At 37.6% G+C, this 13846-nt stretch overlaps 1 long non-coding RNA gene across 1 annotated transcript in view; it reads right to left on the reverse strand.

Annotated features, from left to right (window-relative positions):
• The window catches only part of LOC111925355 (uncharacterized), a 99162-nt gene that overhangs the window by 71636 nt on the left and 13680 nt on the right, over positions 1 to 13846 (reverse strand). Inside the window, exon 6 of the long non-coding RNA XR_015289016.1 lies at positions 7459 to 7585. This is a non-coding gene — a long non-coding RNA (uncharacterized LOC111925355). The remainder of the gene's footprint in view (positions 1 to 7458; positions 7586 to 13846) is intronic.

Below are 13846 nucleotides of genomic sequence, written 5' to 3' on the forward strand. Positions count from 1 at the left end.
ACTTCCTGCAATAAAATGAGAAAGGCATTCATAGATAGAGACAAACTGGGAGGTTGACTTTGCAACACCTTGTGGTAATGAGTGGTGATCAAGATTACAAAGAAGAGATTCATGCCTGAAAGCTGGCCTGCTTCTTTCAAGTACAGCAATTGATCTAATAAAAGATAGTATCTCCTGTAAAACCTTGCCTCTCTTAGATTTTTAATCAATTCTGATTAGAAAAAATAGTGTTATTTCATTTTTTCACTGGAGATTTTAAAGTGCTTTACAAAGAGGTTTACAGGTATCACTGGGATTCTTGATGTATGAAGTACGGTGGACTACATCCTCAGTGATAGTCCTTGGTGCTTTGACACTCCATATCCTGACATAGACACTGATGTGCCATTAGGTGGGGACAGTCAGGTGGCTCAGCACGGAACATCTGAAAGGCTGAACTGATGAACATGGTTGAGTGATGCTGCTGGAGACGGAGGTGCCCTTCTCTTTCTCCCCACACCTCCCCAACACGGGCGCTATCCTGAGCTGGGACTTCCACAATTCATCATGTTCCATCTCCTGAAGATGGATACCATACTCACAAGATATAGACAATATCCTCTCCAAACATCAGGGGGTTCTCACCTGGAATATCAAATTCCAGCTTCAAACACTTTAAATATCTGAAAATGTTTTGCCCCTTCTCCTCCATCTTTTGGTACAGTTCATTCATTCTCTTCCTTTCATGCCCCAAGTCAATGAAATCCAATTTAATCACTTCATAGAAATTGGAACAGCTTGAAACAAGGGAGGGACAATTTTCACTCTCTGTCCCATCACCCTTTCTCAAAGCTTACTGGGAGCCTGTTACGGTGCTTCCCAAGAGAGGCAGAAAATGCAAATTCATTTCTACTTAGGCAGAGGTGGTACTTGAAGTGGAAAGAAATGAGACCTCCCAACTGCTGAGTATGAGTGCCACTAGATCAAAACTCAGTGTTTCAGTGTTGTAACACTGAAATTTGCATCCATTTCTAACTTTGAAATTCTGACACGTCTGAGGTACACATGTCAAGAAGCAGGATACAAGGCGCATCAGGAACATCTTAATATTAGATGTTTAGACTATATCTGATATCCAGAGACAAGTGGTTCTGCCATATGTGATTCCAAGACCTCTATATTTTCTTATCTTGGAAATAAATACCTTTACACTTTAGGAATGCCCAAGCACCACCACCTTCCAAATCAAGATCACAGTGCAGCATACTATGAACAGAAGAGATATCTGTGGTATAATAATTCCAGCTTTTTTAATTAATAGCTGACCTGCTCAATAAGAGCCTGGATACTGTAGAAAGAGAGAGAAACATAATGATGGCATGAAGGTGTGCTAGAACCAAGAAAATGCAGACAAAACTCTGCATACCTGGGGTCAAATTTTCCATGCTGTCTCAGTTAAGTTTTGGTTTTTTTTCATATAGCAGTTTCACATGTTCACATTACCTGTGCAGCTGAGCATAGCTGGGCATGACTTAATTTGTATCTGTTCCCACTCAACTGCAGGCACAAACCCTGTGAAGACTTTGCACAAATCTCTCCATGTGAGTAATCTTACTTTCATACAAAAGGAGGCTTTTAATATTCTGTGCCAGACAGCTACCAAAATTTCATGGGTGTATGAGACAGACACATCTCATGACCCTTCAACTAATTATTGTGCCATTACTACCTTTGCTGCTTTCTACATTTGCTCTCCTCAGACTAAACTTCCATACCTCTCTTCACATGATTTCAGATTGAGTATGACTTTCCTCTCATATCCATTTTCATTTACCTCTGATCCGTCCCTTTTTTGAAATTCTGAGCTGGTTTTCATAGAAATCTTATCTGAAATCAAAGCTCTGTTTCTCTGTAATGCTTTGGGATAAGGCCTTATCTCATGCCATTATTAAAAATGGAAAGCTCTTTTATTCAGGTATACTTTTGACCTCTGCTCTTCTCTATTTGGAACAAAACCTACAGCATCATGGCCAAAAATAGAAGCAGCATCATTCAGTTCCCAATTCTATACTTTAACTGCTAGATGATGCTTCCTGTGAGTATATAAAATTTCATTTAAATGCAAAATCTCATTATGTTTGCTTACACTAACGATGTGTTAATATTATTTTTTATATCCTGTCTTTCCTTGACCTCCCTAGCCCTCCAGGGCTTAGCAGATTTTCAAGGTCCATTATAACAGCAGAAGAAGGCTTATGTGACTACTTGTCACTCAGCCTGTATGTTAAAGGTTCCCATAAAACAGCTGGGGACATTACACCATAGTCAGCACTGTTTGAACAAAGCACTCCATGACTCTCCGTGAAGAAAATTTCTGACAGTGCAGATATTTTAGGAAACAAGCAGAAATATTTCGAGGATACTACCACCAGCCAGGCACTCATATTATCCAAGAGTTCAGCACTTTCAATATGTGATGAAATGTTCCAAAAGTACTCTTTTTGCAACCACATGTACAGAATGGGATGCATTCTCCTTAAACAGAGGACACTATATTTGTATAAAATAGTGTTAGGACAGTCTCAATCCTAGCCCACCATAATTACAGTAAAAGAAAAACAACATGTGGTTCTGTAGATAAAGTTACCAGGGAAGTGGAAGAAGAGTTATTGTTAGTATATAGAGCTCTGCCAAGAAATTATAGCTAACAAGAAATTAAGTAGAATTTAATAAAAGGCTCAATAAAAGTGACTATATTGCACATCAATATATTGCAAAAACTTTTAACAGTGAAACTATGACTTATTTGTGACTCTGGCTTATTATGTAGGTTATGAAGCTGTTTTCTTAGTGCAGAAAGAATGTAGAACAAACATTCTATGTTCTACAAAAGCTTGGGTTCTATTAAAAAATTTTGTCAATCAGAAATGGAGTATCAGAGGAAGAACAACTGTAACAAGTCTTATTATCTTCTGAAAAACCAAGGCATCACAGATAACATATTTGTCTAACAATATAATCATACGTTCATGTTCAGCATGTATGATCAGCAGTAACATTAGCCAGCCAAGCCCCAGATTTGAACAGCACTTTAGTACCCACCTTTTCATTGAGTTGGCAAACAGTCACAGTGAGTGAAGTATTCACTACATGGAGAGATGGCCAAAATTGGAATTTCTGTTCTGCAGGAAACTCTGACCCTTCAAAATGTGACAATGCTCTAGAAAGAATGTCACTACTTCAGAATTTCCCATTAAACAAATGGCTTGAAGAAAAGAGATTCAGGAATCTAAAACAAAAGCACTTTGGTAATGACAAAACAATTTATTTTTATATGATTAATGGCTTTAGTTTGATATGGTAAAAAGCTTTGCATCAATTGTATCTAAATGCTGTCTAAAACATCTAGATTACATTTGACGTCATCACAGTAACGCGGTTAACAATATATAATGTAAAAGGACAAAATAAAGAACTGGAATTACTAAACCAGAAGATTTTTATGGAACTGAAACAATTATTTCTGACAGTTCTCCATGGCTAACTCCACTGTATCTGTTATAAAATCTTAACATATGACTACCCTTCATTCACCGGTAATAAATAGAACAGTCCTCCCTTTTCCTGCCCCAAAACAACTTGACTGAAAAATGTGATTAAGTCTGGCCTTTCTGAAGTGAGTGGGAGTTCTGGCATTGACATCAATTAAGTCAGAACTTTTTTCACTGATTTCAGAAGGACTATTTGTGTACTTGAAAACATGCAAACATAAATCTTGTATTGATCTGGAACCTTAACAACAAAACTTCAAAGGAAATGATCCCAGCTAAGAGCATAGAGCAAGACACTAAAGACATAGTGCATAGACTCTCAAAAAAGTAAAAGCTTTGTCTAGCCAGATTCTGAGACCATTTTCCATTAATTTACATCATCTGGAACAACAGCAAAAATAGACTCTTTCAAAATCAGTATGACCAGTCCATCAATTTTAAAGCATCTTCAACCACAGGTAAAGAGTGACACTATTTTTATCATACACTTAGAAAAAAATCATTACTGTTACTGCATTATTAAAATCTGCATATTTATAAATAAGGTAGTGATTTCCGACATGAAGAAGATACTGTTCCCAACAGTCAATATAATAAAACTAAACCACGTAGTAAGATATACAAGAAGAGAATTCACCAAATGTGGGTAAATACGCCTCAGGCACCATCTATTATGTGCACATCTGCCCACAGAGCAGATTGCTATCATCTAGCGCTATCAAAAGGCTCTATGTATTTCTCAGGAAACAAGCACAAACACTCTCAATAAATCATGGTGCTAAATATATGTTCCTCTGTCAGTAAGACATCGTCTTCCATCTTGGTTATGCCTGAGAGAAAGTGTTTATTTATTTTTTTTTTTTTCTCTTTTTGTGAGTTCAGATAAAAAAAACAGTTGAGCCTCTTCTTCCCCTGATCCCTTGAGCATGTGCTTTAGTACAGACTTAAAAAGGCTTGTGGGACATTTTGGTCATGGTACAGGCAGGGCCTCACTGCCAAGCTCATTGCTTGCCACTTTTCTGATGATACCTAGGAGACAAATTTCTTTGGATGTCCACTGGCCATTAAATTAAAGATCCTTACAGCATTTTTGGCCAGTATAGTCTAAAGCATATCCCCACTGCTGCAGCTGATGAAAGAATAACAAACATCTTCATCTGCCTCCAAAATCAGCTGGTGCAAAGTAAAAGGTGTCTTAATTTCCAACAATAGAGAAGCATATTTAAGAGAAAGTAGAAAACAATATTTCAAGCACGAATCATGCAACACAAATTATTACAAAATTGCATTGAAATTTTCAGAATGATCACTTCAAAGCCTCTTTGTTTTTTTTAAATCAATGTTTATTTTTGGTACATTAACTCAGTAGTTTTAGTATCGGTAGCTAGAATGCATACTTTAATCTAAACTTCATAAGAATATTAGCCAGAGCTTTGCAACTTCTTTCATTCAAACAGATGACTCTGTTTAATATGGCAGTAGAACCTTGTTTATTTTCCAAAATAATTTTGCAAAGGAAGTGGATTACTCTGAGGATAATTACTGTGATAGGGAGGGTTTTTTTAATCTCGATGTCATTATTTGAATCTCACGAGGTTAAATTTGTTATGTTACGTAACCTTGGGCACCAAATGGAATTTGAACCCTTCTTCCAGGTACAGCAATACAGTAGGAAACAAAGCTGTGCCACGAAAAATAGTTCTACCCAAAGAAAATAGTTCTGCCAACCCTATTAAAACTGGCCAGAGTGAATGAACTGTGTTCCCAGAGCAAATACACCACAGAGACAGAAAACAAGCAGTGATCTCTTAAGTGCCAAGATCTTTAGTACAAGTCCAGCCATTGCTATGGAAGAAACTGCATGGACCCTACTGGATGTCTATTAGAACTACGGCAGACAGAAAAAAGACAAAACAGAGATGGGGAGCTGCGGGGATAGAATTGATTGGGGCTGATGATGGGCCGGCCTTGGACATTAACTTAAGACTGTGGGAATCAGGCCTGTGGGCAGAAAGATGAATACAGCAGGCCTGTTCATATAAGGATCAAGAATATGCTTCCAGAATGATCTTAGTTCTCTCCAGATTGGTTGTCATTTGCAGCATTATTTTTCATATTCCTAATCCCAGTTTGTGATTGGAACTCTGCCTTCGGATCAATCCCCAGATCTTCCAGATATATACTGTTGTACCCACCCATTTTCACCTTTTGTGGTTGACCCTGTACTGTGTGTTTGCCTTTTGCTGTTGGTTATCTTGCCATTAAAACAATTTTATTTTTTGGGTCACCCAATGGTGCCTGTCCCTTTTCCTTGCCACACTACTCCTGGCTGGCCCAGGTCTGAGGTCATGGAAGCCAACAAACAACAAGGAGCAAACAGGCATCCACTGAAATGCGAGGCTAAGGACCTCTCTGTGCTGACAGATATGATGAACCATTTTGACAATGCAATTCCACTGAGATTCTGTAATCCCCATTTAAGTATTGATAGATATTGTTAGTGAATTTTCCACATGTTTTAAATGTAGGAATGATCAAGCACCTTGCCCTATCAATGCAAATTTTTACCTATGTTTATCAATTATGTCTATCGACAGTAAAAGCATGTAAGCTGTTTAACGGTGATGAAAATTTATGGCCTGTAGAATTCTGTAGAATGTGTGAAAGGTTCACTAGAAACTTGTGGCTAATGGCCAGAAGTCAACATTACCAGAAGCATAAAACTAGAGTAACTGCAAGAATGATTCCAGGCCAATTAAGGTTCAGTAAACATTCAGCATCTGTGGGTTCCTCACGGTTTTTATTAAACCAAAATGAAAGGCTTATGCACATAATTCTGTACTGTTTTTTCCTTTATGCTTAAAATAAGAAGTGTCTCCCTAAAGGTCTCCCAAGGTCTGAATCTTTCACTGCATTTAATCACTTTTGCTGTCTTTCCTTCTTCTTTGCAGCAATTTTGCCTGAGCACTCCTGGGACTGGTGTTGCATTACAGATTCATCAATGATTTGCTGCTTACTCTACATTATCCCACAAGTGCTGAGGCAAACATTTCCTTGCCAGGATCAAATGATCCTCTATATTCGCCTGCAGTTTAAAATCTTGTTAATGTTGACACTTCTGACGAAAGCTCCACATTGACACTGGAATGTGTGAAACCTGCAGGCTTTGGTGACTGCCACATAAACAGGTACCCAGGGCATGAAGTTTTTTCTAGGTCCTCTATTTGCCCACAGGGACATAATCAATTTAGGCAACATCTTTACCAGAAACAATGTCAAATAGAACAGCTAAAACAGCCTCTCTGTCTGGAGGTGATGTTGCTGATGGGTGACAGACAGACTGCTTGCTATCCTATGTTGCTAAACTAGCGTGTCTGAGGATTTTACTCTAAAGTCAATTAACTTTAATGGAAAGACTCCAAATTGCTTCAATGATCTTTGGACCAAGCTCAATAAGAACTAATTAGATCTCCATTCCAAAGGTTAGTTGTCAGAATTATTAATGGATTTTTGTTTCTTTGTTTTTTAATATTGGACAAGAGGGTCTTTTTTAATTATTTAGAGGAACTGACATAATTTGGAAAGTCATAAGTTGCAAATACAGGTGCCAGTATTAAAAATTTAATGTCAGGTAAACAGACAAGTAAAAAATTTTACACACTGTGCAAATGAGGTCCACTTCATGGGGACAAAGGAAACACAAACTAAAGTTAGTGACACCTGTAATTTAGTCCTGTGGTATTTACTATATTCCACAGGGTGACCAAATCTTGCATGTGTTTTACATGAGCACAACTAGGTTTACTGACTATAGCCCGCAGTTCTGATGACAAAATCTAGGACCAGGGCTGGACTTTTCAGAACTCATCTCACTCTCTCTGCTGAAAACTCTTGACACAGGAAAAGATTATATGTCTGAAAAACTTACCAGAGGAGAGAACATACTTGAAGAAAGACTGTAATGAAGGTTCCTCCTGTGGGAGTGATATTACAGCAAATGCCTGAACAGTCTTGGCACTTTCTACAATTTATTTATTCTGTCAGCAGATCATCACCTGCAAATCAAATTAAGAAATGTTCAAAATCTGAAAGTCACAAATTAGACCAAAGTCATTTATGTCATGATTTTCATCCTACTTTTCCTTTCTTTCTTTTCCTGGAAATTGTAGGAAATACTTGAAGCTCAAAGTACAATAAATATAATCTAATCAAATTGCTTTTACTTCATACAAGACAGGAAACAGAGATGTAGTTCTTCACTACAAATTGGTAAGAAAACAAAATTATTTAACTTGAAGTGCAGTGTTCAAAAAAAGATCTAAATTCAAACTTTGGCTACTAGAGTCCAGTTCTGTCTGGCACTGACAAAATGTCATTTTCTGGAAGAACAAGGTCTGCACTTTTGGTGCTGAGCTGTGAAAACCTACAGGGAGGTTTCGGAGGGGAGGTTTCGGGGAGGGGAGGGTTCACACCCTCACATGATGCATACAAAGGCAGAGGCCCATAAAACTCTTCCTGTGGACAGAGACTACCCTTCTTTCTCCTGATAGAGACTAAACCCCCTGAAATGCAAGGGAGTAAAGGAGGAGGGTTGCTCCCCTCTCCTCCATCTCCCATCCACCTTGCAGTCAGTCACCAAAGGAATAAGTTAAAATGAATTCTGGCACAGAGGTTTCCTACAGGCTTCCCCACCTGCCCCTTGCCAGCTGAAACCTGAACCTGCTCTGTACCTGCTCCAAGTCAAGGTCACTCACAGTCTTAAAGCAGATGAGACACTATTACAATCATGATGTGCAGGAGGTTACCTGGTGGAAGTCAGGGTGGGCACAGGAATATGCACACACATAACTTGTTCTGTGTTTAGACACAAACCCTTGGCAACCAGGTTTGGTCTGAAGTGTTGGGTTGAGGGCTGGGCTGCAGTTCACGGTTTCTTGCAGAGATTTAGCTTGACTGTGCAGCTCTGGTGTTTAGAAGCAGTGACACTTAACTTCAGCTGGAGACAATGAAGATGTGGGCAAACAGCCTTTCTGAAAATCAGTTTCTCAATAGTCACAGAGTCATAGAAGCATAGAATGGTTAGGGTTGGAAGGGACCTTAAAAATCAAGTTCCAATCCCTCTGACATGGGCAGAGACATCTTCCACTAGACAAGGTTTCTCTAAACCCCATCTAACCTGGCTTTGAACATTCCCAGGGATGGGGCATTCAAAACTTCTCCGGGCAACGTCTTGTAATAGCACTGAGCAACAGTTACTCAGATTTTGAATTAACAGACAGACAATTAAAATATTTTGGATTAACATTCAGAAAAATTGGAAGAGCTTAGATATCCTACATCCCTGTGCCAAGCCCAGACTAAAGTTTCAATTAGGATGTGTAAGCATCTTCGCAACCTATGTGAAAAATAATAACAAAACTGGCATTAATCTGGTCCAGTTAATCAGAATGATCCATAATGTCGAAGTTTTTAACAAGCTGCTGCCCAACATTTTTGACATGTTTTAAAACAAGTCATCCTGATCAGCTCTGTAGAGGCAAGTGCTTCTAAACTTAATGACTCTCCAAAGAGGAGAAGGCATAAAGATTTAGCGAGTCAGTAGACATGACTGCACAGACCTCTGCTGCCAGCTTGGAAATGACAAATGATTTGTTAATAGAGAAGCTTTGTTTTTGTATTATTTTTTGCCAATGAAGTGAAAACAGAGCATTGATTAAGCAATCCAAGCTGAGAAAATTCCATCCAAATTGGATGAGAGCTTTCAGACCAGCAGCTTTAGACCAGGTTTCAAGGCTTTGAAATACAACTTCTGCTTGCTGCTCGATGCTTAAAGATACCTATCCTGGAGCCACAGACAGTAATTGATGTCAAGCTGACACTGTAGTTCACAGATGAATTTCAGTTGTGTGGGCCATGCCACATGCACAACACTTGTGTGAAAAAATGCTTTCTGTCTCAAATGCTACGAACTGAGAGAAAGGATTAATAGACACATCAACAAAAAGTTCTCTGCACAAATAGAGTATGGCTGAAGAATACCAATAGCCCAACATGCTCCTGACTCAAAATCAGCCTTCTCTTCCACCTGTCAGATAAAATCATTTCTACAGAAATTCAGACTGAGCCTTTCACTCACAATATTAGGTTTCTGCACAGCCAAAATTCTAAATTCATACCCTGTGTAATAATTTTATGGAAGTCACCCTATGTATTCAACAGTAAATAAAAACCAGGTGTCTAGAGGTAATTAAAAATATTTGCAAGTTTTTTTCCTCTTGCACAAAAGAATTAAATTTTCCAAGGGAGATTTAAATACAAGCTTTGGCACTCACAGATATTAAAGTTTGAGTGACTCATATTCTCATTCCCTTGTGTAGCTACCTTACTAGACTGTATTTCCCTCAATTCATCACAGAATAGGCTATGTCCACAGCCATAAAGCAGAGATAGTGGCATGTCATGGAACACTAGGTCCAAACAGGAAAACAGGCTCCTAAGTAGAACTGGAGCATCTAAATTGTAATACTCAGAAGGCATTACGGAGCCTTATTTAAATTAAAGAATGTATAAATTTTTAAGTTGACTATTTGGTGTCTGGGGGGGGGGGGGGAGGCGGTATTAAAATAAGCTTGCAAAAAAATATGCCCTTTCCTATAAATTCCCTAGCATACCCATAGAAAACTGCTGCAATGAAAAATTTTCACCTTAATCAGGTCAGTTTGTCTGGATGACTGCTGGGCAAACAGCTATGCCATTCTATTTGTATAGCAGCTCTTGCTCCAGAGCTAGGAAAAATCAACATAGACCTATAAGCCCAAGTCAAAAATATGCTTTATTTTTAACAGATAAGCATTGAAAGAAATTGTATATTTTTTTTTAAACTAGTGATCTGTATATTTTACATATTCAAAAATTAAACCAGTTATTTTTGTGTCTCTGGATTTTAAATCAGTACCCATCATTTTATAGGCTGGTAACAAACGGATTGTTCTTGATACAGCAGAATTGTTTTCCTGAAAAGTTCATGCAGGACTAAAAATCCTTAGGCTAAGATCCTATTTTCTGAAAATCTTGCCCAGAAAACAAGCACAGATACAGGAAGCAGCAGATTTCCCTTACCATGATTTATCAACGCTATTTAACTTATTATCTTTACATTCTTGATTGAAAAGTTCCTAATTGTTTAAATGATACCTTCTTCCCTGAAAAAAAAAAAACTCAAAATAATCAGAATAAGAGAACAAAAATTTGTGTTAATTGTTTTAGAAAAGAAACTGAGGGAAAAACATTATTGGTGATAAAATTATTTGGATTTTTTGTTGCTATTGAAATGAATTACTGATTTGTTGGGTGAGTAACTGCAACACTGGTGCCAGGGGAGACCTTCTTATGGGACTCTTTGCAACACTGTAATTGTTGTTGTAATGTACTGTACCTGTAATTTTATTCATAGTCTCAGTACCAGCTTGATCAGATTTTCCTTGAAATTTCTTAATATAACATTATGCACTTAACGACTTCTATGAGATCTGTTGTTCTTCTTTTTGTAAATCATAGAATCATAGAATGAATTATAGAATGGTTTGTGTTAGGAGGGATGTTAAAGATCATCTAGTCCCAACCCCCCAACCCCACTTGCCCTGAACAGGCTCAGGTCTCACTAGAGAAGGCCACTGAAGGCCCTGAACACTGCCAGGTTTGCACCTCCCTGCACAACCTGTTCCAGTGTCTCACCACCCTGACAGTAAGGAATTTCTTCATAATTACAGTTACACTAAGAACTATTTCTTTCTAAATAGAGTACATTTCACTGCCTGAGAGAGAAGTAATAGCTCTGTACATACATGAAATGACACGCTTCAAAACAGAATTCTGTTTCCATTTCTTTCCTATGACCCAGGATCCTGCTCTGATGTGAAGATGACATAGCAGGTAAGTACTGAAATACATACAAATCCTACATACATAGGATTCCTCACTAACCTCCCCCATATCTTTCTGACACACAGAAGTGACATTCCAGCTGGCTTTTATCAGCCAGAATTAGATTCACTGATGCTGCTGAAGTAAATGCATGTAGTTGTACTTGAAAGAGATTTGAAGAAGATGTTTTTAATTCTCACAGTAAAAAGTTACACTATTCAAAGTAGTTGTGTCCATTAAAAACCAAATATTCTTTTTTTCATTAACTTGGTATTTTAAACATATTTCATAATTTATTTGTAGTGGAAAAAGGATTTATAAGTAGAAACCACAGGAGAGTCACAATTCAGGTCACATTTGTGCAGCTCACTAGCTAATCTGAAAATCTAAATCTACTGAGACTTTCTGATATCTTCTCAGAACTGTGTGTCATATTACTTATGGATAGACTCAATTCAAAAGAAAGCTTTTAAAACACAAAAAAATATTTTCTGCATTGTCATCTACTTATTTGCTCAGTCTGTTCATCTCTTTTGCTCAATATTTGAAAATTAACAGACAAATGGGTTTTGACCCATCCACTGCCTCCTCCCTGTAACAGATTAATGGCTAATACATAATCCCACTGGATTGGCTATAAAATGCAATGTCTGCAGAAGAGAACATACCACACTTTCTCCTTCTATCAATTACACTGTGTATGGTGACAGATTATTAAAGGAAGATGAATGAAATTTTGTCTTCTTTCATACCCAGGATCCTACTGAAATTTCCTACTCCTACTAACAACTGTAGTGGAAAATAGGAAAAAACCTTCCTGCAGCTGAGAGATTGAGAAATCAAGGGGATTAAGTGCAGCTACTGGTTGTGACCCAGATGAGTGACACTGGCTTCTTTCCCACCTTTCACAGTAACCATGAAAATTATGTTTGCTTCCTTTGGCGCTGAATGTATTTTACATATTTCAGTTGCAAGCTCTTTGGGGCACAGTCAGATGATAAATATGTTTTTTTACTGTTAGAGCAACACAGCCATGACACATCTTGAGACAAAAATCCAAGTAACGAGTACCAAGGATATTTTTCCACGCAATCATTTAGTTCTGTGAAAGACCATTTTCCCAAGCACTCAGAACAGTACTTGTACATTTGCAAATCACCAGCATGCCAAAAGAAAATCTAATAATACTTAAAAGACAGAAATAAAACACGAGTCGGTTGGCAAAAAGGCTATTAGAGAAATACTGGGCACCTGAACAAATCCCTGCATTCTTCAGTTTCCAAGCAGTTTCATCTTCTAAAACATTTTGCATTTCTTTTGATACTGCATGTGTATCTCTTAAACAGCTTTTACAGTACAGCTAAAGAAGCCACCACTGTGAAAAAATGCTGTACCTGGTGAAAGTACTTCAAGGAATGTAGACCCTAATCTGCAACCCTTTTCTCTCACAAATAATCTTCATAGTTTAGATTCTGACATGAGTAGGATTATTCATATAAGAGAGAAGAAAGGTAGGCATGGGAACTTAAGAATTGCACTGACATAGTAAAGCATTGTAAAATGACAATAGAAATGGCATTTAAACTCTCTGGAGTTATGCCTATTCTGTAGTACAGAAAAGGGACAGTAAATTGAACAAGTAGCTTTTACAAAGCTGCGGCCAGAGACTAAGCGGGACCTTGTAAAATGGAGGTATGGAAATGAGCAGAGTTTACACAATGCCAAAAGTACTGTCCACAAGCATAAGTCAGGAATTACAAAGATAAAGTTTGAACTCCCATGAATTTAACTGACTTCTGTCCTGCAAAGAATTTGAAAGCACATAGTAAAAGGCTCTTTCATAGTATAAACAGAAAAAAAGAAGAAAACCAAACAACAAACCCACAAGGAAAAATGCTACACCACTGTGGAGGAAATACAGAAAAGAGACTAAAGACAACACAAGGAAGGCCTCAACTAAGTATTTTAGTTCATTCAGAACTTTCAAAATTTCAATCAGAAATTTTTAGTTTAAATTTACAAAGCTAGGATGAATAATAAGAATATGGATATGCAAATAGAAATTACCACAGCTAGGAAAAATCTCAATTCAAAAAGTTAAATGCTTGAAGTCTGATTAATCAGCATCTTACACTTCTAAAAATTTCTTTCACATGTAATGATGGTCCAGAGATGAATATTTTCAATAGCACCATCTAGTTGGGAGTGAAGCTCAAAAATAGTAGATATGGTTTCCTTACTTACAAAAAAAAAAAAACTGTGAAGAAAAGTAAGAGGAGATGGCACTTGGGAAATTACAAGCTATTTCATTGGACCTCATTAGTATGAAAGGTTTTAAAATACATTTTGAAAGAGACAGTATATAAAGACACAGCGGTAAATGAAAAATGGGA

This window comes from Cyanistes caeruleus, chromosome 1, assembly GCF_971803275.1.
Source record: "Cyanistes caeruleus chromosome 1, bCyaCae1.hap1.1, whole genome shotgun sequence".
Classification (NCBI taxonomy): domain Eukaryota; kingdom Metazoa; phylum Chordata; class Aves; order Passeriformes; family Paridae; genus Cyanistes; species Cyanistes caeruleus.